Source organism: Arvicanthis niloticus, chromosome 9 (genome assembly GCF_011762505.2).
Source record: "Arvicanthis niloticus isolate mArvNil1 chromosome 9, mArvNil1.pat.X, whole genome shotgun sequence".
In the NCBI taxonomy this organism is placed as follows: Eukaryota; Metazoa; Chordata; class Mammalia; order Rodentia; family Muridae; genus Arvicanthis; species Arvicanthis niloticus.
The window spans coordinates 23899192-23925890 of NC_047666.1; positions in this window are offsets into that span (position 1 = coordinate 23899192).

Genomic DNA, 26699 nt, shown 5'->3' on the forward strand with positions numbered 1-26699 from the left:
TCAGTCCATGCTGTGGGTTGAGTGTTCAGGTTGTCACTTCATTATTACTGTAAGAGCATTAAGATGAGGGACAGGAGTCAAGTCCTGGGGTAGTGTCATTACACATAGAACTGTGGAACCATTCTTCTGCCAGATGGAGAGTTGTCAATGTCCCCACGTCATACACCCCCAGTGCTTGGCACACAGAGGGCTGAGCCTGGAACACAATGTTGCTGGATGCCCGCACCTCAAACTTGGACTATCTTGCCTCCAGACAGATGGAGATTCTGTCCTCTGTAAATGATCCATTCTCATGCGTTCTGCAACAGTAACAGAAAACAGAGCAAAACTCCTGAGCCCACACCCTGGAGATGGACAGTCCCTTCTGAGAGGTTAGACCAGCATCCAATCACTCCTCCCAGCCTGTCAGGCAGAGTACAATTATTTGCATGTAGTCTGAGGCAACAGGGACAAGGTGAACAGGATCTTGAGTCGTAGTCTCAGGGTCTCTGCTCATGACAAGCCTGCAGATGCCACTCAGAGGCCTTGAGCTTAGAAAGCAGTTAGGTCTCTCTCTCTCTCTCTCTCTCTCTCTCTCTCTCTCTCTCTCTCTCTCTCTCTGTGTGTGTGTGTGTGTGTGTGTAGATGGAGGGTAGACTCAAGACATTACAAGATGTGTCTAACCATCAGGCTTGGCTGGAGCTACAGGGACCCTCTTGTCTCTGCCTTAGTGCCAGAGCCTGGCAAATCATGTGGGCTCTGGGGACTAAACTTGGGGCTCATACTTGCAGCACAAGCACTTACTCACTAAACCATTTCCCAGACCAAGGCTCTTGTGTTTTAGACACGTTTCCTGTCTCTTCCTATCTTCTTGCTGTTTTCCAGGTAGTTCCTAGCTCTAAACCCTCACTACAGTTCAGATTCTCACCCATTCTGTTTTGTCCTGCCCATGGCATCCTTTCTACCAACTTTCTGCCTGCATCTCAACCTTCATCCCCCTGGATAACTCCTTCTCCATCCTCCAGAACCCTCTCCTCTAGCAAACTCGACAATCACAGGACAAGACACCAAGCACTTATCAGGGGCCTGTAAGAGAAAACAGTAAGATCAGGTGCTTGGAGGAATTTAGTTGATTCAGGCTCAGTTTCGTGTGTAACCAACCCTCCACACTCAGTTCACTCATGACCTTGGGCAAACCACCTCCTCCTTTCTGGCCTTAACGTTTTAATCTATTCAATGAGGTGGCTGGGCCATTGGGAGCTCTGACACAGCCTGGGTGGCAGCAAGACCAAGGTTCAAGGTCATGGCCCCACGTTCTCCCACTGGCTTGCTTTACTCTCTCCAGCCGGGAGGAACATCCTGAACAGCGTTAAGAATAATAAACACGGGCTGATAAACATCAATAGGCCTGGCTGGTGCCAAAAAAGAAAGAGAGAGGACTGTGCTGTGCTGGCTCTCGCTCCCGGGACCATGCCGTGGCTGCCAGCTCCTTAATCATCTGGAGACAGCCGGCCGGCTCCCCTGGCCCCACCCCAGGCCAGGGCAGGCAAAGGCCAGGCCAGGCCCAGGAAGTGGCCACCACCAGGTCCTCAGCCACAGGCCAACCCAGTCCAGGACCTCCTTTTGGTTGGACTCTCAAGGCATTCTTGCTTGTAGCCTCAGTGGCTCTCCATGGCCCATGAGACAGAACTTATATACACTGGTCTGATGTGAATGAGCAGACCCTGCCTCAGCCCATTCTGTGCCCTCATGGCCCACCCGATCCCACATGACAGCCACAGAGCGCACCCTGTTGTTCTTTGGGAACATCAAGCTCTCTACCCTCTAGCAGCTCTGTCCTGGAGAAAGCCTGCACAGATGTGGCACCAGAGCTGTCAGAGCAGTGCTAGAAGCTCAGTAGATCACTCTCATAGACCAAGAACTCCTGAGAGAGAAGAGCTGTTACAGGGGAGCAGGCTCTGGGTTTGCTCAGAGCATGAGTGGAATCTGGAACCAGATAGTCTGGGTTTAAAATCTGCCCGCTTGCTATGTAGCTTAGGCAAATGACTGAGCCTCTCTGTGTTTCAGTTGTCAGTAAAATAAAAACCATGTGAATATAAGAATTTGGATAATAATAATACCTCCCCTTCCAGGTTGCTCTCAGGCTGGCATGGGCTTACTCGTGTACAGTACTTGAAAGGGACCAGCCATATTTTCTCCAAGGTGCCCATCATAATTGATCTTCACACACTTCAAACTGTGTCTGCTCTGGATATTAGTTGAATGGCTAAGTGACTCATTCAGAGATAAAGGGCTGTAGACTTACCCCTTCCCATGAATCCTGGCCACTGGGATTATGCAGTGAATGTTTTGTGTAGCCAACAGTAAGGTCACAAATGAGGCACTCACCAAGGACAAGACCTGTGCTTCTTGCAAAAGGATGTGGGATTGTTTCACACAGACGTAGGAAGGATAGGGAGCGAGCTTGGGGACTTCTGTTGCCTTGGCATCCCAGAGATGCTGGTAAACTTAGTTTGGTGGCTTTGGGATCGTGCTGAGCCATGATGTTCTTGGAGTAAGCAAGGGTCTGGAGAAAGAAGAGTGGTCAAGGCAGGATGTGACTGATTACGACTGCGACAGATATCCCTTCAACCTTTCATCAATGGGTCTCAAGGCTATTTCCCAGAGCTGGCAACCTTACCCATGAATGAGATAGCATGTCCAAGGGAACCACCATCTGAGGTCCTCTGGAAGGCTCTCATCAGTATCTTCCAGTCTGCCCGCCTCCCTGGGGAAGCAGTGTCTCCCTGCTTCAGTCCAATTTTCCATGTGAGATTTCCGGAGACACCAACTAGGTCATGTGACAGGAGACATGGTTCAGGGACTTCATGCATTTCTAAAATTCCTAGCTCTATTTTCAGAAGTCTGCTCCCCTGTGCATTCTGCTCCTAGGCCTGAGCATACCCTCTTATTATGGGTAACAGGCTCCTTACCAGTGGAGAATAAGGGTCACTGGAAGACGCATGAGTCAGAGTTTTAATAGGTTGGTTAACCCTCCTGTCTGAGGTCTTTCTTCTAGACCATAGTTAACACTCATCCAAAGTGGATTAATGGGAAATGTACCTTGGTGGCAGGCACATAGAAGGAGATGTTCATACTTGCCTGCTGGCTGTAGGTTGATCACTTATTGTCTGCTTCCCCAGAATGACAGGATGCCTTGTGTTGACCATCAGGGACCTCAGAGCAACCTCGAGGCAACTATCCCCTGCAGAATCCTACCCACAGTTCCATGTGTCTGCAGCTTGTATGTGCTGGGCAGCTTGTATGTACTGGGCAGCTTTGGGCTTCCGTTCCTAGTAGCTTTGAGATGCAGAGTCTATGGATGAGTGTTCTTTGAAGAGATAGATGGTGGGTGGTGGGTAGCCCCTGAGCTAGGAAGGCTGGGATTCTAGGAGATGGGATTAACATTGTGAACAAGAGAAGGGCTGGGAAGGACATTTGAGTGTGTGTTTGTCATTGAGATCACACTTTTGAACAAATCAGAAGCAGATTCCCCTTGTGGTGGAGGCACAGATATGAGCCAGTGCAGGGTTTAGTGGGTTATGTCTGTGGTGTGTTTCAGCCCATGTATATCAACATCCCTCTTTCTAGAGCGCTTATGCAGTGAAGTTAATGACCTGTGCAACCTGGCACAGAGGCCCTGAGTTTAGGAGCAGACATGCACTGCAGATTGCAACTGGTCCAGCTTCTTCCCGTATCTGTGCCCTTCTGTTCTCCCTTCCAGGGGCTCTCTGCTTTTCAGGGAGTTGCTGTGAGTCTAGCTAGGGAAAGGTCAGTGGTTATAGCCTCGGGCCTTATTAATGGAGTCCTGAATGTGGCCAGGGTGCCCTCCTTCAGTATGCAGCGGTACCTCAGGGACAGCTGATTAAGCAGCCTGGCACGGTGTCTGCAGTGATTTACGGCCTGCCCCTGCCTGGGAGCTGGGCTCCTGCATTATTCATGGCACAAAGCCATAAATCTGCCTGGAGCTGGCTGCTGGCTCTGCCTCCGGAGGCTGAGGAGGAAGACAGGAGGAGGCAGGATCGGGAGGGAGGTCTGGATAGGCAAGGTGCTCCAAGGCTTTTAACAAGAGCTTGACCTTGCTTCTCAGGTCCTGTGTCACCTTGTTTACTACTCGAGTTTCAGCTGTGAGGTTCTAAGCCCCACTTTGGCTTCTCTGGTCCAAGATTTTCCTCTCTATCCTGGAAGCCTTTACAGATGCTGAAACCCAGGACACTGCGATAGACCCTTTACAGGACGTGAAATCACCAGGCCACAGTTTTTTTTCCCTAAAAAAAGGTTTTTTTTTCTTTTAATTTTGAATATTTTAAATTATTTTTTGAGAACTTTGTACATGTATACAGCATAACTTTATCCTATCTATCCCAACTCCCCTCTCCCACTACCCTCAGACACCCACAGTGTGCCCCCTTCCTGGCCTTCTGGTCTCTTCATTCCTTACTTTTCTTTTTTTTCTCTTTCTTTTGTAACACACTGCATGTGATTAGTGCTGTCTGCAGAATTGTTGGTTGGTCTTACTGACTTGATCTTGAGCAAGTAACCGCAGCTGTGTGACAGGTAACCACAGGTGTGTGACAGGTAACCACAGGTATGTGACAGGTAACCACAGCTGTGTGACAGGTAACCACAGGTGTGTGACAGGTAACCACAGCTGTGTGACAGGTAACCACAGGTGTGTGACAGGTAACCACAGCTGTGTGACAGGTAACCACAGCTGTGTGACAGGTAACCACAGGTGTGTGACAGGTAACCACAGCTGTGTGACAGGTAACCACAGGTGTGTGACAGGTAACCACAGCTGTGTGACAGGTAACCACAGGTGTGAGACAGGTAACCACAGCTGTGAGACAGGTAACCACAGCTGTGAGACAGGTAACCACAGCTGTGAGACAGGTAACCACAGGTGTGACCTAAGTAAAGAAGTGTGTATAAACCACCGGGGTTGTGACAGGTAACCACAGCTATGTGACAGGTAACCAAGACCACTGAGTTCGTGAGTGCCATGGCCGCGCCATGTTGAAAAGCACTCCTCCTCACCCTTGGGCACTTGCATTCTCTCTGCCCTCTCTTCCATGGTATTCCCTGAGTCTTGGTGGGGTATCTAGAGAGGTTTCATGTAGGGCTGAGCGCTCAGTCACTTACTCACAGGACTTTGACTTTGGGGGTCTCTGCATTAACTACTGTGCACTGCAGAACCAAAGGAGGCCACACGTTTCTAGAACAGACTGCCTTGAGTTCGATCATCAGGCAATGGGGTCCCCACTCCGCCAAGTCGAGATGGAGCCTCTGGTGGTCTCTTATTGTGGTTGCCTCTGCTTCACTAGCATATACCTGTGTGTGAGAAAATGTGGGGCTAGACCTGGCCACAAGTGTGAGAAGAACTGGACAATTGTTCCGGTTTGAAATGTCAGAAGCACCTGGAGGCTCCTCAAGGATAGATTGCTGGGCTCACGGCCAGGGTCTCAGAAGGGTCCTAAGAATCTGTAGTTCTCTCAAGTTCTTTGTGATGCTAAGGGGTCCTATGATAAGAAGGGCCACTTTAGGGCAATTTAGCAAAGCTTTGCTGCTTCAAAATCACGCATCAAGGGCGAGAACCATTCATGAAGCTGGTAAACCATCTGATCTGCTCATTTATTCAGCCCACTAAGTGGCCCTGCAGAGCCCCGAGTTAGGAGTACAGTTGTGAAGAGACAGACACTGGTCTCAGTAGTCAGTGTGGAGTTCAGTTGCATGGCAAGAGCACTATGAACAGACACCAGGTATTGGCTGAGAGTTGAATCAAGAAATTTGAGAAATTCAGCTCCAGTCCTGGGAGCAGAGGTGTCTGTAGTCTGCTCCTCTCAGCTGTGACCTAAGTAAGTAGAGAAGTCTGCATACTTCTTTTCTGGCTGATTGAAGAAACAGAGACATGACGGGCTATAGTCAAATCTGAATGTATCAGTGCCCTGAGAGGAGACACCTACAGACTCTGAGGTTACAAGCTCTCAGGTAAGACACAAAGGTCTTACTTAAAATAATTTTTAGAGTTTTGTTATGATTGTAAATTGTGCTTACAATCAACCCAAATGGTGTCTTATGATTACAGTCCATTCTTACGACTTTTTGTTTTTTTCTGAAGTTGGTAATTGTCATATTTTTTTTATCCATTTGCTTAGGTTTCTTTGGAAATTTAAGATATTTCATATTTTTCCAAGATGTGTAAAATATCTTTTATACAGTGTTCTGATTGGTCAAACCTACTAGATAATTTGTTGTTTTCGTTTTGAGTTGTATCTATTTGGGACCTGTTCTTCTGTTCCATCTTGTCCTTCTGTGTCCATGGCTCTGTACAGCCTCATCCTGCCTCCCTCACTAAGACCCCGATCTTCTCTAGGTCCCCCTCCCATGCTGCGTGCTTACTCAGTCACACAAGGTTCTTCCTCCTTACAGTCTCTGGCTTTGATAGTGTATGTTATGTTAGCTTTGTGAGAAATGAAGCCACAGAGGGAAATATAGGGAGACTCAGGATGCCAGGGGAGGTTTTACTCCTACTTGTAAATGAGAATGAGGTTTTTTCCATCCTTTGGACTGCCTTTTCTCTCAAGGAACAGTAAGGATCCTTTCTGTATCCATGTTATTCTAAAACACAGCAGTGGATCCTAGGGTGTGTGTGTGTTTGTTTTTAAACTGAACTTCAATTTGGAGAATTACTTTCTTCAATCATAGAGTTTTCTTGTGGTCATGTGGTCCGTTCCTTTCCTTTCTCCTTTCTTTCTCCTCTCTTTTCTACATCCTCTCCTCTGTATCTCTACCTCTGACTCCTCTACACACACACACACACACATACACACACACACACACACACACACACACACACACACACACACACTCACTTTCCATGTGTTCTCCCCTCCTCTCTCCTTCTTTCCTCACCCTCTTTTTTTTTAATAGTTGTACTTCTACCATTTTCCCTCTTTACCCTATGCCTACATGTTGGAAATGGCATCTTCTGAATTTGCTAATTTTGGGGTCTTCTTCTATTACTATTGATTCTGCTGCTGCTTTATTACAAAAATTATTTTAAAAAGGGACCCCTTCGGCTATCCTGATGACACCTTTTTATGAACTCAGCCCTCAGTGGCTCTGCACCGTTCTCTGGTCACCTCTTACACAGACCCTCTTCTAATTTCATTGGTGAAGAATTTTCTCTCATTTCTTGCAGAATATTAATTGTGTGTTTCTGACGATTTCTTTTACTTTCCTTGTGAATTTTGTTTCTTCTAAGTTCTCTTTTTGTTTGTTTACTTCTGGGTTTTACATGGGGAATTGCCCCCAGATGTCTGGCAATTGTTAATCGTCTGTTCCTGGTTCCAAGTGAAGATGAAAAAACAGACCCACATCTGTGTAAGGAAGTAGAGTGTCATGTAATGGGGTGGGGTGGGATGGAGTGTTAGATCAGAGAGAGAGAGAGAGAGAGAGAGAGAGAGAGAGAGAGAGAGAGAGAACGCAGTGGACCATCCTGGGACCCCAACTACTTCCAGTGATACCAACTCAGGTGTAGACGTCCTAGTTGGCCATCTCAAATGTTCTGGCCCAGGAGAACCGTCAGATAGCTAGACACCAGCCAGTGTTCTATAGAATCATGAGTAATAAGATGCTTTGTTGTTATGCTTAGATCATTAAACTTTGGGATGACTGTTATGTAGCAGCAAATAACCAAACAGCAGCAGGGAGTGCATAGGCTGTATCATGCATGTGGTTGAATCCTCCCGTGGCTTCCATTCTTTCTGTACTTGATCCCGGTACTCCTGGGCCCTCCTACTTTCCTTTCTACTGCTGTGATAAATACCACAACCAAAAGCAACTTGGGGAGGAAAGGGCTTATTTCATCTCATACTTCAGGTTACACTCCATCTTTGAGGGAGGTCCAATCAAGAGCCCAGGCAGGAATCTGGAGGCAGGAACTGAAGCAGAGACCATGGAGGAGTGCTGCTTACTGGCTTGATCTCCACAGATTGCTAATTTGTTTACACAAGCAAAGACACCTGCCCTGGGTTGTAACCACCAAGAGTTAGTTGCCCCTTCATATCAGCTAACACTCAAGAAAATGCCCTACAGGCATGACCACAGACCAATCTGTTGGAGGCAATTTCTCAGTTGAAGATCCGATCCTTCTTCCCAGGTATATCTAGGTTTGTGTCAAGTTGACAAAAACTAATTCGCACATGGGATTTGGAAATTTATTAACCTAGAGTAAGTAACAGATATGAACCTTAGCATCCCAGATAGAAGTGATGGCCTCCACACTTGTGGAGCTCAAGAAGAAAATTTGGCACCATCCTGACCGTAGCATCCAGCTCCAGGGTCATGGCAGTGGAAACAGGCCTCAGCCAAAGTGTCTCCCTTATTTAGGATATCATCTTTCTCCCATCTTTATTGGTTTGTTGGCCTTTCTTTGGGGGAATGTAATTTGTAATTAAAATTCCTTGTGTTAAATGTACTTTTTAGTTACAGGATTCCCCAGGCAGACCTGACACAAACCTCTTTCAGAGTTTTTCTTGATTGCTTAAAAGGAGTTGAGTTAGGAGTCACAGACTCTATTACAATGGCTTCCCATCTACAGCCCCTGCTGTGGCCTCTGTGACCTATATTCTAAAAAGCTACAACATAGAGACAAAGATATATAACATCATTGAAAGTGGAGGTGTTCTCAAATGATGAGAGGAATTAACTGGACAATACGGATAAAACTGTGTCACAAAACTAAGAGAGATGGCTCAGCCAGTAAAGCATCAAGTCTGCAAGGATGAGGTCCCAAGTTCCATATCTGACACTTAAAAAAAAGCTGGGCTTTGATCCAGTACTCTCTCACTGTGTCTGTCTGTCTGTCTGTCTGTCTGTCTCTGTCTCTCTCTGTCTCTGTCTTTCTGTCTCTGTCTCTGTCTCTCTGTCTATGTCTCTCTCTCTCTCTCTCTCTCTCTCTCTCTCTCTCTCTCTCTCTCTCTGTGTGTGTGTGTGTGTGTGTGTGCGTGTGTACACAATCCCAGTACTAGGAGAGCAGAGGCAGGAGGATTCCTAAGGCTTGCTGGCCAGATACCAGCAAGCTCTAGTTAGGCCAGCAAGCTCTAGTTAGGCCAGCAAGCTCTGGGTTCCTTGAGAGGGTCAGTCACCCAAAATAAGATAAAGGGTGATTGAAGAGACACCTGGCATTGACCTCTGACCTTTACATGCATATGGTGTACCTGGACACTCACACGCATGCACACACAACTGTCCACACACAACTGTGTCATGTTAGAAACAAGTGGCATGGGATAAATACACACTTGTGGGTGAGACAAAGCCTCTCCCCAAACACACACCGAGATAGACTAATTAAAGCAGTGAGGATACTGTCTCACAGCGGCATGGACCCTGCTTACTCTGCCTGGCCACTGGTGTTTCCATACTCTTCAGGAGGCTGAAACTCATGGAAAACATCAGAGTGTCCTGGATGATCCCAACAGTGGGAAGGATCTTCCCAGGTAAGCACAGAGCTATTAACATGCCTGCTGGCCATTTATCATAGAAATCATACACTCATCATTTCTGGAAGTGTCAGGAGTGTAACAAAACATCACCATGGCCCAGTAGCACATGCAATAACATATAAGCAAAAGTCTAGGAATCAGGCTCGGACTTGGGTCATTACCTTGCAAGATATAAAGCCCCAGAGCTGCCCATTGCTACAGTTAGAAGAGGCACGACACTGACTCCAAATGAACGGTGGCGGGGCTAAGAAAAACACACATTTGTTTTCTGTTTCTAGAACAGCCCAGTGTATTTCTTTTGTTTTGAAAATGAATACTGCAGAACGTGAGAAAGGAAACCTCATCCGGATGACTCAGAGGTGCAGAGAGCAACCAGTACAATTTTAGAAGATTCACTGGAACCCTTGACAGTTTACAGACACTTAAAAAAATGTGCTCTTCATGAATAACTGAAAAGGACAAGAAGGAATAGAATCAAGATGAAGCAGGAGATGAGAGGAACAAAGTGAGAGAAAGGGAATCTGGCGAGTGGGGAGTGTGCCAATGGTCGGTCAGGACATACTGAGCTGCCCTTTGCTCACATTCTGTAGAAAGGATTATGGCAGGCTTAACTGAGCAGTTCTTCTGATGTGGGTGGGGTCTGCTCTAAAAGGTGGTAGCATCCAGCTGGTAACTGGAATTCTGATTTTCCACAGTGCCACCCCTGCTCCTCACCTCCCCACACACGGACATTAACTTGTTCCTTTCCCACCCTTTGAACATTTTGTTCCAAGCTGGGTGGGCAGCAAAGATGGCTGCCAAGGAGCTCTTTTGAAGTTGGCTCTCCTTAGCCACTTGGCCCCTGGTGGCTAGAGAATCATTACCCAACCCTACTATAGTTTGGTCTCTGTAGAGCATCTGGATCCCCAAAGTGTTAAGGGAGAGGCTTAGTGGGAAAGGCTTTCTAGTTAGGGGGAGGATGGAGATTTTAGAAATACTTCAGGTTGTTGTAGGGAAATTTTTATGTTGAATGACATCAGGGTTGAGTTCACCAGTGCTATAGCGCCAGGGATGTAGATGTCAATATCCGTTATTAAGTTGGAGCCAGTAAATTTCCCAACCTTGGGAGCTCCAGAATCTGAGTGTGCAAAGAGAATCTACATACCTCTGAAGACTGAGAATGCAAGGTCCTCTGACATCTGCTAGTTGCATGGTATTGGTTCAATCATGTCACAGAGTCAGCTGAGTTGAGGGGAGGAGACCCACTCTACATTGACAGGAAATTCAGGATAGGTAGTTTCAGGAGAACTGGTTGGCAGCCATCTTTGTGTTTACACCATCTACCTGAAAATTAAAGGTTCAAGGACGGATAGGGAAGGAACTTAAAAATTACTACTCAAAGGAGGTGAGACAGAGGTTAACACGGGAAATACAGGAGAGATACGATAGATAAACACAAGCAGTTCTTCCATGAACATGGACCAATAGTGTTGAAGTGTCTACTGAGGGGGAAAAGCAGGGAAACAAGTTCCCCATGCAACCACCTTTCAGCTTGTGGAATTCCTTGTGCTGGGCATTATTGTGACAGAAATAGCCTGACACAGAGAATCTAAGCAAGCCGGGATCCCATTCTCTCAGGCTACCAGGAGACCAACTTATCACCCCCATCAGCCAGTCACACCCTGAGGTTCTGTAGGATGACTCAGCTCTATCTTATCCAAAAGCAGAATCCAAGTGTGTATCCAGATGTGTTTTACTGTGTTCTAAGCAAGATCATAAAAGAGATGCCACCTAGACAGACCACGATCATTACATTTGAGTGTGTGTATGCATATGTGTGTGTGAATAGTGGTGGTAGGAAAAATGCACTGTGTACATCTGAGTACACACACTCCTACAGGTCAGCAGAGGACATTGTGTGTATTGCTCTATCACACTCCACAGGTCATGTCTGTGGTGGTTTGAATAAGGATAGCTCCCATAGGTTTATATATTTGAGAATTTGGTTCCCAGTTGGTGGACCATTAAAAAAGGAGTAAGAGGTCTGGCCTTGCTGAAGGAGGTGTGTCATTGGGGGTGGGCTTTGAGGTTTCAAAGCCTATCCTGTGCTTACTTTTGCTCTCTCTTGGCCTGCGTCTTGCAGATCAGATGTAAGCTCTCAGCTACTTGTCTAGCACCATGCCTGACTGCATTCCATAACACTCCCCTCCATGGTGATAATGGAATATCCCTTTGAAACTGTAAGAAAGCCCCCAATTAGATGCTTTCTTCTGTAAGTTACCTTGGTTACGGTGTCTTGTCATAGCAATGGAACTGTAACTAAGACAGCATCTCTTACTGAATATGGAGCTAGACCAGCAATCCTCCTGCTGGGTTTACAGGTGTGTGTGTGTGTGTGTGTGTGTGTGTGTGATGCCCAGCTTTGTTTGTGGGTGCTGGAGGCTAAACTCAGATCCTCATACTTGGGCAGTAATCACTCTTCTCCACTGAGTCATCTCCCTAGCCTAGTTACATTTAATACAATAAAAATATTCTATTGAAATCAAGAAATAATGATAGTTTATAGAAAAATGCCAAAATATATACATATTTCCATTTTCAACTATGGGAGTAAAACTCTGTGCTCCATGTTCTTTATTTAAAAAGAAACTATTTGAAGGTTGTGATGACTATTCTTGGTTGCCAGTTTGACTATACCTGGAATGAACTACAATCAAAAAGTGGAGGGCACACCTGTGAGAGATTTCCTTCTTGAAGTGGGTGGATTCCCTTCTAATCTGGGCCTTGGAGCCAGGTTTTGTTTTCTTCCTTTTTGTTTTTTTGTTTTTTTGTTTTTTGTTTTTTGAGACAGGGTTTCTCTGTGTAGTCCTGGCTGTCCTAGAACTCACTCTGTAGACCAGGCTAGCCTCGAACTCAGAAATCCGCCTGCCTCTGCCTCCCAAGTGCTGGGATTAAAGGCGTGCGCGACCACCACCCGGGATCTTGGAGCCAGGAAGACACAAACCTTTGGTTCAAGTCTTGAGGCTGGAAGACATACATCTTTGATCAGGATCTTAAGGCTGGAAGATACCGGCCTTTAATTCTTATCTTGAGGTAGGAAGACATACCTTTAATATAGGCCACATCTTCTGCTGGAAAGCTACTTAAGGACACAGAAGAAGGAAGCATTTGCTCTTTACCTGCTTGCCTTGCTTGCACATCCATTTTTTCACTGGCATTGGAGCCTATGTCTTCAGGATTCCAGCGTGTACAAACCAGCTGAGACATTCAGCCTTGTGGACTGAGCAGCTACTGGGTTTTTGGACTTTCTGCTCACAGCTAGCCAATGTTGGATTAGTTGGACTGCAGCCTATAAGTCATTCCAATAAATCCCATGTATATATGTATACATATACATACACACACATATATATCTCCCACATATGCATATCCTATATGTATGTATATCATATATATGTATGTGTATATGTATGCATATATACAGATGGCAAATATTAATTGTTAAGTTTGAGCTAGTAAATTTCCCAACCATGGGATGTACCCAGAAAAAAAAAAAAAAAAAAATATATATATATATATATATATATATAGAGAGAGAGAGAGAGAGAGAGAGAGAGAATGAGAGAGAAGAGGGGAGGAAAGGAGGGAGGAAGGGAGAAAGAGAGGAGGGAGGGAGGAGGGAGGGAGAGAAAGAGAAATAGAGAGTGATTCATTCTATAAGTTCTATGACTCTAGAGAACCCTGAATAACACAAAAGTGTTCAGAACAAACAAAAAATGTGAGTTTCATGTTTGAGTTTTGGTTTCTCAAGAATTTTTGTGCATGTCTGCTTTAGGGCTTTGAATTTCCATTCACACTTCAGAATGAGTTGTGTGTCTACCAATGAATTTGTTAGGATTCTGATAGCAATTACCCTAGACTTATGAGCCAGTTGGGAAGTAACTGGCCTCTTCATTATGTAGTGCCATATAATCCATGAATACAGCATGCTCTTGGGTTTCCTTTGATTGGGTCAACATTATAAAATTTTATCATACAGATTCCTAATTACGGATCTACAACTTCTAGCCATACTTGTTTCAGGAAATACAAACCCAACTATTCCATTTTCTTTGTGGCTACAGTTATCCTTTCTCACCAGGGACATACAGGCATGTTTTTTGAGTTGCTCTTTTGTCTTGTAACCTTCTAGCACTTGATGTAACTCCATAGTTTTTACAGAATGCACAGTTTTCTGCATAGACATCATGTTGCTGTGAGCAGAGATGATTTTATCTTAAGTTGTGTGCCTTTTGCCCTTTTCTCTTGCTTCATTTCAGGAGTGAGAATCTGCATAGCTCTGTTGGTAGAAGCTGAAGAGTACATTTCCTGGGTCCATCTGAGGATGAGGTGAGGGCCTGGAGAGATGGCTCAGTGGTTAAGAGCACTTGCTGATCTTCCAGAGGTCCTGAGTTCAGTTCCCAGCACCCACATCAGGTTTTTCACAACTCCAGCTCCAAGGGATCTGACATCCTCTTCTGGCCTCAGTGGCCACTGCATTTATTTTTATGTAGTTACAAGTGCACACAGGAACACACACAGATAGCGTAACATACTAATAAAATAAGTCTTACTATTTAAAAAGGATAAAGTTAGCTGTAGAGGTTTTTTTTTTTTTTTTTTGAACTATTTATCAAGATAAGGTAGTCCCCCTGTCTGTAATCTCTGAGAATCTCTGTCAACAGCAAGTCATGGACTTTGTCAAAACTCCACCTCTGACTAGAATGCAAACACAGAACTACACGACTTTTAGTGCGGGAGATCTTGAGATCTGTGGCCAGGCAAAGAACTCTTACATCTGATGCCAACCCACAAGTGATAAGATAAAGATAATATGTTAACTCAAACCTTTTCAAAACAAGCAGCTCATGTGAAGAGAATGGAGAGACAAACCAAGGACTAGGGAAAAATAATTAGAAATCACAGTTGGATTACTTTTGTGAATGTGCAAAAAGCCCTCGAAGCTCAACAACAACAAATCCAAATATAAAGCAAGGAAGTTCTGAAAGACACTTTCCGTAGAGAGGGTGTACAGGTGACGCGGAGGCAGAGGAAAAGGTTTCTCAGCAGCACTGGCATCTATATTCTAATCAGATGTGCTTCAAGGTAAACGGTGACATAGACTGCGGTTCATCCATACAGTAGAGTACAGAGGGACAAAGCTCTGTCGATGCCAAGGATCAAGCCACCAGGGAATCATGGTGACTCCAAAGAGCCAATCCGTGGAATACTACACATTGTATGGTTCCACTTATAAAACTTTTTGAAATGACAAAATTATAGTAGCGGAGAATAGAGTACAGGTGGTTGGGAGTGGGGAGTTGGGGTGTAGGACACAGGGAATGTGTGGCTATACAAGACCACTGTGAAGTGTTTTGAGAGGATGGATTTTTCTCATGACTTCACTGTAGTAGCGGATGGAATTTTATTAAACCTACACAGATAGTAAAATTCCACAGAAATAAAATACACACAGACCAGGAGCATGGTTAGGTTGGGGAAATCGTCAAAAGATTAGGAATCTGGTGCTGTCTCATTGCCTTTTGGAAATCAGGCAAAGCGCACATGAAACCTCTGCAAGGATCCTTACAAGCAGAACACTTAGAGTCAAGAACAAGACTAACGCTCCCGCTAGTGCAGTTATTTAAGACACCAAGGAAGCTCAGAAACAGGAAATGAAGTGAGAGTGGATGTAATAATTTTTTAACCTTGAAACTTCCAGGGAAGATGGCTCATAAAGGAAGAGGCTATGGATTCAGTTAGCAAAAATCAAGTATCCGTAAAATAGCAACAGTTAGGATGAAAATCTCCTTAGCTTGTAATATCGAGAACAATGTGGGGCCCTCAGGAATAAAACTTTTATAGTTTTACCCAAAGACATAAAACAAGACTTGGATAAATGAGGGTACATGATGTGGTGAAGATTCAATATGTGAAAATGTCACTTCACCACAAATTAATTTATATCTTTAATAAAATTCTGATAAATGTCCCCATAGGATTTTTTTTTCCAAACTTGAAGAGAATACGAAGTTCTTTTGGAAAAATAAGTGAGTAAGAAGTACTTTATTATTAAATAAAAAAATTAAGCATTCAATTGAAAAAACTGCAGAACTAAATGCACCAAAAGAAAAAAGGAAGAAAAAAAACTAATAAAGAAAACAATGAACTCAACAAAACAAAACAAAAAACCCAATAGAGCTGATAAATACATTAAATAGCTCTTTCTTTGAAAAAAAAAAAGCAATAAAAAATTTGCCTTCACACCATTTGCCATAAATCATGGGAAAAACAAAGTGTAAGAAAAGAATAAATCTAATTTTCATCTTTAGAGTGAGTTACATACATGTGCTTTTTCTGCTAAGCTCTTCCACTGAGTCTGTCTTTAATACCAGGTTGTTTTAATTTGTCTAGCATTTTTTTAATCAGCAGAGCAGTGAGTGAAGATGGTGGCCCTGCTTAAAAACGGGTGGGTGAATGAGAAACGTCAGACAGGGCTGCTCCTCGTGGAGAAGGGAAAGAACAGCCAGCGGCGGTCTGCAGGAGTCCAGACTGAACCCAGCCGTGAGGGGGTGGGCAGTGAGAGAGGGAGAAGAGTGATGGAGAGAAATAGAACACTTGAGAATCAACGGACCAAGAGCCAAGCGGGCTTGTAGACTAGATGGCTGGAGAAGGGGTGTGAAGCCAGGGGCTGGATAGGTTTCAGGTAGGGAGCAGGGTAAGCCAGCAGAATGACTCCAATCTAAGAGAGCTGCTGGGAGAACCTGCTTTGATATATTAAGTAGGCACCTCTTCATCCTTTGTCTTGGGTTTCTTTGAGACTCAACAGTGGGGTCGAGCTAGAGAGATGGCATTGTGGTTAAGAGCACTTGCCGTTCTTCCAGAAAACCTGAGTTTGATTTCTGCCCACTGTGACCACATGTAACTCTAGTTCTAGGGAGCTCTAGTACCCCGGACTCTGAGGGCACCTACACTACTGTGCACATAGACATAACTAAAATAACAAAAGTAATTATTCAAAATAATTATAATCTCAAGAACATTTTTTTTTTAAATCTCCAAATTTACAAAATATATTTTGCAGTAAATAAATGGGTGGAATTGGTTATCTAATACCTATGGTCAGCCCTGAAATACAAATACCATTATACAGACTGAGTGATTTATATTTAGGAATATATGTATATATGTACACACACACACATACACACACATATAAACACACAAATATATATGCATGTAACAAGAATTAGTGAAAGAAGAGGCCATAACACACACACACACACAAACACACACACACACACACATGTAACAATAACAAGAATTAGTGAAAGAAGAGGCCATAAATTTGAAAGAGCACAAGGCTAGGTATACAGGTATATTGGTGTATAAAGGGAGGATAGAGAAGGGAGAAATGATGTAATTACATTATAATCTCAAAAAAATCTTAAAAACGTAAGTAAATGTGTGGCATGAGGTTGGACATCATAGTTGTTTTGTGATCTAACCTTGAAAGCAACCTTCCTTCCCCTACGTGTGTTCTGTTTATTAGGAGTGAACCACAGGATCTGGTTCATAGCTGTGAAGAGGAAATTCTCTATGAACCATCACTTGGGAGGTGAAGGGGGAGGGTCAGAAGTTCAAGGTCATCCTCAATTAGAAAGTAAATTCTAGGCCAGCCTGAGAAACATGAGACTCTTTCACAAAAACTAACTAACCAACCAAACAACAACAAAATACAAACCATCAATCATAGCAGTAAGTGACCTAGCCACAGATTTTTTTTTTTTTTTTTTTTTTTTTTGCCACAGAATAGTTTTAATGTGAGAACTGTAGTCAGAGAAAGAGAGAGTCCCTAGACTCTAGGCTCCTACAAAGTCCTGACTGTGCACACAGGAGGAAGTGTCATTTGACTGGGGCAGACCACTTAATTAATTGAAATCTTGTCTCCACCCCCCAGTTGTTAAAAGGTGTGGAATCACTTTGATGTTGAAGGAACATCAGACCAACCCAAATGGACGGAACGTGCTCATATGAGTAGCTCACGTCCTCACAAAGCTGCCGGGTTCAGAGAGTAGAGAAATGGGTAAGGCCCTTAAAGAGAAGCCAAGAGACACAGCTGAACAAGACACAAGACATGGCTGAACATGAGGGCAGACCCTCACTCTCTGGTCTCATAGAACACTGTCCATGGATTTAAGAGCTGTAATGCAGTGGTGTTATTTTTCTGGTCCTCACGGTCCTATTGTGATTGTTTGGAGAACATCCTATTTTAAGGAAAGACACCCAAGTCTTGGGAGGGTCAGGGGACATCCCATTGGCAAATTATCCTCAAGTGGTTTAGGGCAAAAGCTCTCTGTATTGTTTTTACAAAACTTTAAATGTAAAATCATTGTTGCTTAAAAAGAGAGAGAGAGAGAGAGAGAGAGAGAGAGAGAGAGAGAGAGAGAGAGAGAGAGAGAGAGGCAACAACAGAGAAGTCTATATCAGGTGAACAAACCTGCCAGTGATATCTGAGCACAGGGTAGAGGGTAGGGCTTACTAAGCTGCACCTGTTTTAATTCACCTAGGCCAGTTCTCTGTGGCTCCGTCCTCTTCCTCCTTTCTTTCCCTACTTTTCTGAGAGAGACATTCGTTCAAGATTCAGGCCTGAGAGCTAAGTGTATTGTCTTAGGTCTATCTATTTTCATACCATGTACCATCTCTGTTTCAAGCTAGGAGGAAGGAGCAAGTGACAGCAGAACATGAAGTAACCTGGATGCTCGCAGTCTCCATCGTATGAGAGCTCTCTCTCTCTCTCTCTCTCTCTCTCTCTCTCTCTCTCTCTCTCTCTCTCTCTCTCTTTCTCTCTCATCCTCTTCTATCTCCCCTTTTCTCCCATCTCTCCTCTCCTCTCTCCCCTCCCCTTCTTCTCCTCATCTTCCCCTCCCTCCCTCCTTTCTTGTGTTTAGAGTATTCAGTCATTAAATGAAATGTCCCATAACCAGTTGCTATTACAAAGACCCGATTCTTGGATTCCTTATGTCCACACTGCAGGCTTGTTGTTTTTAATTCACGGCCATCTAATTTATTATCTTCAGATCTTTCCTCTAGCTGTTTAAATGTTTACTTTGGGGGCTCCGGCTTGCTTTTTGAGTAGAGCACTTAGTTAATTTAATTTTTTTCTCTGTTTAATGAGAAACACAAAACTATACGTAGTCAGCTTTTTACAGTTATGTCTCAGAGATCCATTGTTCCTCAAACAATCACTAATTACAGTTTTGATCTCCTCCTTGGCTCTGAGGCAATTGAAACCATCTCTCCTCTACAGTGGCTTCTTTTTGCTTCTTTGGTTGTCTTCCGTGGTTAGAATTCATACACCACGCTGGCTCTCCTCGGTGGGGTTTAATGAAGGCGCCTTTGCAGCATTAAGGTACTATCAGATGCAATGCTCTTTGACTATTGGAAACCAATCTGTGCTCTCTGGTTCTAGGAATCTTGCTTTGAAACAGCTCCATTAAATCAAACATTTGATAGCTGTCTTTGACTCTGCTGTGTTCTTCATGTGTCACCTGGTACTTCAAGAGTGGGACAACACTTTCAGCCTTCTTTCATAGCTATGATTCTGATCAATTACTTTTAAACTTCAGCCCTGTATGTGTGTGTGTGTAAAATTATATTTTTTCATTTTAGTACTACTTCTGCCTGCTTTGAAAACACACACTTGCATATAAGCACACATATACATAGATACAATTGGAAGACACACAGACACAAAGACATACACATAGATACACAAACATACAAGACACATGTGTATAATACACATACATGGACTCACAGATATATAAACATACATAACATATAACATACATATAGACACATACACAGTCACACAAAGTCACACAGACATAAAAAATACACACACACACATACATATACACACTGACACATATGGACACACATACAGGTGCACACACAGGTTCTTATCAATCTTATAAGAACATGTCATGTAGTTATTTCCTGTAGAAGATGACTACATGCCTTTTAACTTCCTCCCACACCCACCTTCCATTCCTTCCTGACTTTATAACATTTCATCTTCTTTTTACATTGATTCATTTTCTCTTCCAACGACTGTTTTTGAACACTCATGTTACTTTAAAAAGTCACGTTAAGGAGCTGCAGATGTGGCTTAGCTGTTCGGAGTACAGGCTGCTCTTCCAAAGGACTAGAGCTCAGGTCCCAGCACACGGATGGTGGCTCACAGCCATCTGTGACTCCAGTTCCAGGCAATCCAATGTCCTCTTCTGGCCTCTGAAAACAGGGTATGCTTGCACACATACATACATGCAGACGCACACTTACACACATAAAAACCTAGAAATCATATCACTTAAAAATACAACTTATTTAACTTCAGTTTGTATCCTGATGAGTTCTTGTTTTCCCATTGATTTCCCTCTTCTAGTGCATTAATCAGAATGAAGTTTTCTGGATGGTCGGGTGAGTACTATTACTATGGATATCTGAATGTTTGAAAAATGTCTTTCCAATGTACAAATGGATCGCAGGTTTATGCCTGAGGGTCTTTTACTTTTATGACTTTGTAGACATTATATTTATTAAAATCACTTCCTTCTTTCCTCTCTGTCTCTCTCTCTCTCTCTCTCTCTCTCTCTCTCTCTCTCTCTCTCTCTCTCTCTCTCTCTCCCCCTCCCCCTCCTATTTAAAACTGCAGAGAAGTCTGATTCTAGATCATGCTCCTTAGCCTGGTCTGTGAACTCCTACTCTCAAGCACGTAAAGAATTCAAAAATTTTTTTAATTTATTATTAAAATCCTAAAATTTTACCAGGAGATAAAGTATGCCACCCTTTTCATCAAAGGTAACCATCCGTGGCAGGGCAGATGGCTCAGTACGTAAAGTGCTTGCCTTGTAAGTGTGAGGACTTGAGTTCGGCGTCCCAGAACCCATATAAAAAGCTGGCGCACACACACGTAATCCCAGTGTATGGAGAAAGCAAGAGGGGAAGTGGAGACAGACCCTGGTTACCTGCTACATGAGTGAGTTTCTGACCAATGAAAGGCTGTTTTAAACAAAAGATGGGGGACATACACCCCCACACACACACAAAATCATCCAGTTTTCATGTTTTCTCTCCTACCTATTTTCTTTTCTTTTCTCCTGCTAGATGATGAGGAAGAAGTTGTTCAAGGTGTGGCTTTTATGACTATTGGGGTGCACTGAAAGTAGCCCACAGGATCTGGCTGTCATTGAGAAGGGCAGCTTATTATAGTTCCAGAGAGGAGAAAACCATATTGTACCATGGAGCTGTGAAAGGGGAGCCAATGGGATCCTCAGGGTCAGTCAAGAGGAGAGGGAGCCGAGGACCCTCGACTAGAGCTTTCATTGTGGTTTCTGCAGGAAGGAATATGTGAGGCAAGGTGGGCAGGCTCAGGACTAGACAGGCTGCTTTAAATCACACTGTTCCCAGTTCCCTGGAAAATGGGCCTGGCATGGCTTAGACCATGAGATAGGATATGGGTAAGTAGGAAGGCTAGGAAACAGGGTCCACAATGGCTGGTTTACAAACAGAAGGTGCGCTTGCAAGAGAGCTCTCATTTCTCTAGGTGCTGTCCTCTGGAAGAGACAGAGTGCTCAGGGTCAGCAGGAAGCAAGTGTCTAACAATAGAGCCAGAAAACAGAAAGGGATGGTGAATTCCAAGAGTTCCCACAAGACCCCAAATAACTCTGTGCATCCACGGTCATGTCTGCTTGGCCATTTCTGAGACTAAGAAAATACCGAAGAAAATGTTTTCGTTGCAGCGAGCTGGCTGGCGTTTTCTTCCCAGTCTGGATTCAGACACTTCATTAGCCTTTGTTTTTTAAACAACCACGTTTTATTTCATTATTCCCCTTTCAGTTTTGTTTCTTTTATTTGATTATTTTTGGCTTTCATGCTCATTATTCCCCTTTTCTTCTTCCTTCTGGGTGTTTTATTTTTAACTTCCTGAGCTGAAGCCTCAGTTCATTTATTTGAAATATTCCTTGATTTCTAATCAACAAAGTTAGGTCTAGACATGTCTGTCTAGGTGTAATGGTTGACCTCACCCCTTGCCATTCTCAGCGATAGAATGTCCATGCGTTAATTATAATGTTCTCGCCACCTCCTATGTTGTTTAGAGGGTGGCCCTGGTGTTTTCTTCTCCTTTTTCTCTAAATACATGAAACGGTATTTTTAAGTCATGGGGTAATGGAACGATTTACTTTGAATTGTACTCAATGGAAAGCCAGAACATGTGGTCTGTGTCATACTCGTACTTCTGTGACTTGACGTTTATGTTAAATAACAGTGATCATGGCTACTCGAAAGGAGCGTGGACTTTGTGTTTAGAGATACAAAGTACTACGTGGCTCTATTCATCAAAGCTCCTATAATCCCATTGCTCTGCTATCTTGCAGTCTTAATTCTGGCTGGCTGCTTGCTCCTATCATTCCAGAAAGTCACCAGCTCTGACACTTTCTCCAAAACTTGGTCAGTGACACAATTGCATCTGCCATGTTGACTGTGTACACTAACATTGTAACTCCACTTGAAGGAGGTGATTCTGTGCTTCATTCTACAGTATTTCACCAACATTCCCTTGGATAGCATTTGGCATGTACATTTTTTAAAAACTTTATTTCTCCCTCACAGATATTTCTTTCATAAATAGCTTATGGGTGAACTAATGGGAATTCTGTCTTTGAGTAAAGGATGACTTATCCCCACCACTCGCTGTGAGTTTTGCTGAACCTATTTCTTTTGTTTTACATTTACTGTGGGGTACTTTCCTTTGTTCTCTCTCTCTCTCTCTCTCTCTCTCTCTCTCGTTATTTTATGTGTGAGTGTGTGAGTGTTTGGCCTGCATCTATGTGTAGTATGTGCTTGCCTGGTGCTAGAGAAGGCCAGAAGAGGGTGCTAGAGTCCTTGGAAATGGAGTCACAGATGTTTGTGAGCTGCCAAGTGGATCTGAACTGGGCTCACCTGGAAGAACAGCCATCCCTCCAGAGCTCAGCCCTTCCTCCAGCCTCTTCTTTGCTCATTTTGCCTCCTCCATTCTTGCTTTCTGAGGAACTTTCCCCTCCACGCTTGGAAGTCATCATTTGGTTTCCATTCTCTCGGTAGATGATCTGGTTGCACTGCTCATTCTGGAGTGTGTCTTCCCAAGTACTTTCCCTGCCAGGCAGCCGTGTGTACTTTGCCCTGAGATAATGGGGTTCAGAGATGTGACACAGATAAACGTTGGATGCCAATATGTTGGTTCTTCTGAACATCATGTACATACTCTTTATGGACAAGCACAAGCAACATGATTCCAGACACCTGGCTAGGTAGGTGGGTGGGTACAGTGGCCTTCCATGCTCCACCTATCAATGGACTGGCTAAGTAGTGGGCATAGCTCCCTGGTGTTCTAGTGTGTGTGTGTGTGTGTGTCTGTGTGTCTGTGTGTGTACATACATATTGTTTTGAACTTGGTGCTGAGAATCAAACTCAGGGCCTTGGGCATGCTAGACAATGTGCTCTTTTCTGAGCCGTAACTAGGCCAGGGAGCCCAGTCTTGGCATAGCAGACTCTTCTGCAGTAAACACTCCCCGTCTCCAGTTCCCAGCTTCCTCTCCATTTGTAAACACTGTCTCGAATTCATTCTCTTGAATGTGGTTGTGTGCATATATTCTAAGTCAATAAACAAAAATATCAATTCTAGGTATTGGTAGGGGAGGGGAGAGGAGATTCTAGAACATGCCCTTTCTGCCTCCTTGGCATGAAAGACATGTTGTCCACATATCAACTTTCTTAAGCCAAGTGGCTGACCTAAGCTGGAACAGGTTTGAGGCAGCCATCTCCCATGGGGAGGAGGGACCTCCTCTCTTTCTAATAGCTCATTCTAAGCCCTTTTTTAGATCCCTTGGGACTCTTGACTGGGACCTGACTATTCCACAGGCCTTAGATTCCCGGGAACAGTGGCCTGGATGCCCTAGTGGCTTCTGAAACACAAGCATGCTTGAGGGTCAGTAAAAGCAACACACAATGCAGTTGTAGGAACAAAGGCTGCTGACAGAGATGGATGGAGACAAGGAGAGAGACTTCCGGGGCTGCTCTCCACTCTCCTCTGGACAATGAGTAAATGTCCTGCTGTCGTGCTGTGCTGACTGTGAAGTCTTGGGGCCTTGGAGACTTTATCCCTCTTGGCTCCCCATTCTTCCCTACCCTTCTGAGTTGATCAGACTGCTTGTTTCCATTCCCATCAGTCTTTCTGCCTCTTACCCACAAAGTACACAGTAATCCACACACTGTGCATTTGCATACCCTTGCCAGGCAGACTCTATGCTTCCCTCCCTTTGTGTGTGAGTGCTTGTTGCTCATGTGTGCATGTCCAGAGGGCAACCTTCCGTGATGTTCCTCAGGAGCTGTCCACCTTGTCTTCTGAGACACTCTCACCGGCCTGAAGCTTCTCTGGTAGACAGCTGGACAGGGAGAACCAGGTATTGGCCCGTGTTACCCAGCACCTCACTTAAAAATAGGGATTCTCGTCAGGCATGTGCCTTTAGTCCCAGCACTTGGTAGGCAGAGGCAAACAGAACTCTGAGAGTTCAAGGCCTGCCTGATTTACATAGGGAGTTCCAGACAACCATGGAATTATAATAGAGGTGTCTTGTCTCAACAAAACAAAACAACCCCATGTGGATTCTGGGGAATCAAACTCAAGTCTTCACATAGGCAAGGCAAGTGCTTCACCATCTGAGAAGCACAATTCCTTGGCCGAGTTCACCCATCAGACATACGCCAGAGTTAAAGATCAGACCTAGAGTCATCTGATCTTTAAAAATATTTTTATTTCATTCATTCATTCATCCATCCATTCATTCACTGGAGGAGCATGTTACTTGGCTTGTTGTCATGGTTAGATAACAACTCTCCTTCTACCTTGTGGGTCCTGGGAATTAACCTTCGGTCCTTAGGCATGGCCGCAAGTGCCATTTTCCTTGAGCGCCTTGCTGGCCTATCAACTGATCCTGAAGGCTGGACTTTTTCCTCACAGTCTTCTGCTGACCAGTAAGAACCCAAGTCAAATAAAAGGCAAGCACTTTCTTTCTGACTGAACTTCCAAGTTGCTAATGTTGCCGGGGACAGGGGTGTCTGAGAAGATTCAGCTCCTCCCTCCCAGTAGTGACTCCCAGCACACCCAGAAGCTTCTGGAAGAAGCTCATTATGTAGTACCAAAAGGCTGATCACAACGTTTTTGGAGCTTCTTGGGAGCTGGGGTGCTGGGAAGCTGAAAGAGAAAAAGTTAGGTGCAGTTTGTTGTCCACCATGTTTGAGGTAGGGTCTCTTGTTTGTTGCTGGCTGCTGTGCATGCCAGCCTAGTTGGTCCTGACTTTCAGAGGTTCTCCTGCCTCTGCCTTTCATCTCTCTGTAGGAGGGCTGGGATTACAGATGTGTATGAGCACATCTGGCTTTATCTGGCTTGATGTGGTTTCTGGGGCTTCAAGCTCAGGAGCCATCTCCCCTATGCAGGGCACATTTTATGTTACCCACTTTCCCACAGGGCTCAGGGCCACTTATAGGAGGTTCTTCTCACCCTCCTGCAGCTCAAACCATGGTAGGGGGTTATGCCCTGAGACTTCCTGTTTCTCAGGGATCCCAAACACTGTTCACCGTGTTTGTTTGGAAGGCTTCTAACTCTACACTGAGTGTCTGGGCACCAGTGCTCCCAGCCTATCCTCTAAGTTGCCCATCTGCAACTGCTTGGAGAAGACCTGCAGATGATTGGCCACTGGGGAGGGAGAATCCAGCCTTTCTCAAACCCTAATTCCTCCTCCAAGAGACATGGGAACTCCCAGCTCCACTCTGGATCTGGGCTTCCTGGCCTCTGCTCTCTAAGTCTCAGATGGGCCAAATGAGCCCCCTGCTGTCTGCAAGCTCTCTCTTACCCAGAGCCAGGAAATCCTTCCCTCCCCCAGGCCTGGTTCTTTCTCCTTAACTCCACTTTTCTGAAACAAGATGGTGTGATCGACAGAAACTGACTTCCAGTGCTTTTCCTTGTGTGGATGCCATAGTGAACATTCCGAGCTTATTTGTTTCTTCTTGCAAAGAAGTGGAATCAGTCAGGATGGGATAAGTTATGCTGCAGTAACAAATCTCAAATCTCTGTGGCATAGAACAATGAAGATTTCTTTCTTCCCCATGCTCCATGTCCATGGTAGGCTGGCTGGAGGCCTGCTCACAGTCATCTTTACATGGGATCCAGGAGGATGGAGCAATCTCTTTGGAGCATGGTTGACTGCTCTGGTGGGAGGCATTGTCACTGAGTGAAACACTCCCATCTGGAGGTGACACAGTCACATGTAACAGAAGACATACTCAGGAGAAGACAAGACATAGAAACTTAAAATATGTGGGCTAGCTAGGCAAGCACACATCTCTGAAAGGGCGAGGGGCTGCTATTTGGAGTAGGTGGTCAGAGGTTAGTGGCACTTGAAGAGACTTGTTTCCCTGGTCCAGATACTTACTGGGTTTGGAGATACCTCAGTTTCTGTATGAGTTCTGCTGATCACTAGATACATGACTTTGAGTAAATTTCTTAGCTGTTCCCAGCCTCAGTATTTTCAATATACCATTTAAAGTGCCACAGGAGTGGTATGTGCCAAAGTTCTCAGACACTGGCTCTGGGTCCACAGTGCATGTGTCTAAGTCCTTCCCTCACTGGCAATAAGCTTCCCTAGTAATACCCATATAGGCAAGTTGGTAGACAAAGTCTTGACCCTACTTTACCATTTTCTCTCTCTTATCCCAAGCTCCACTTCCTCCAAGGCTCTCCATCTTCTTCCAGCCCCAGCTACCATTTAGCTGGATAGCTCCAAGCTCACTCTGCATACCTCTGTCGTCTTCTGCTAAGAGCAAATGGCAAAATCCCTCAGGACATATGCAGCCCAGATTCCTCTCTAGTCTCTGCCTCAGGAGTTTGGACCTCTTCAGCCTCCAGGTCTGCAAGGCTCCAAATTGTTGCTACATAGAGTGGTCCCAGCCTTTATGGGTGGCCCTGGACACCAGATTTCATCCAGAGCTCCAGGGCTGCAGTGGGGGAGGATTCTGGGGAGTCTATGTCACAGAATGGAGGGAAGGGCTACA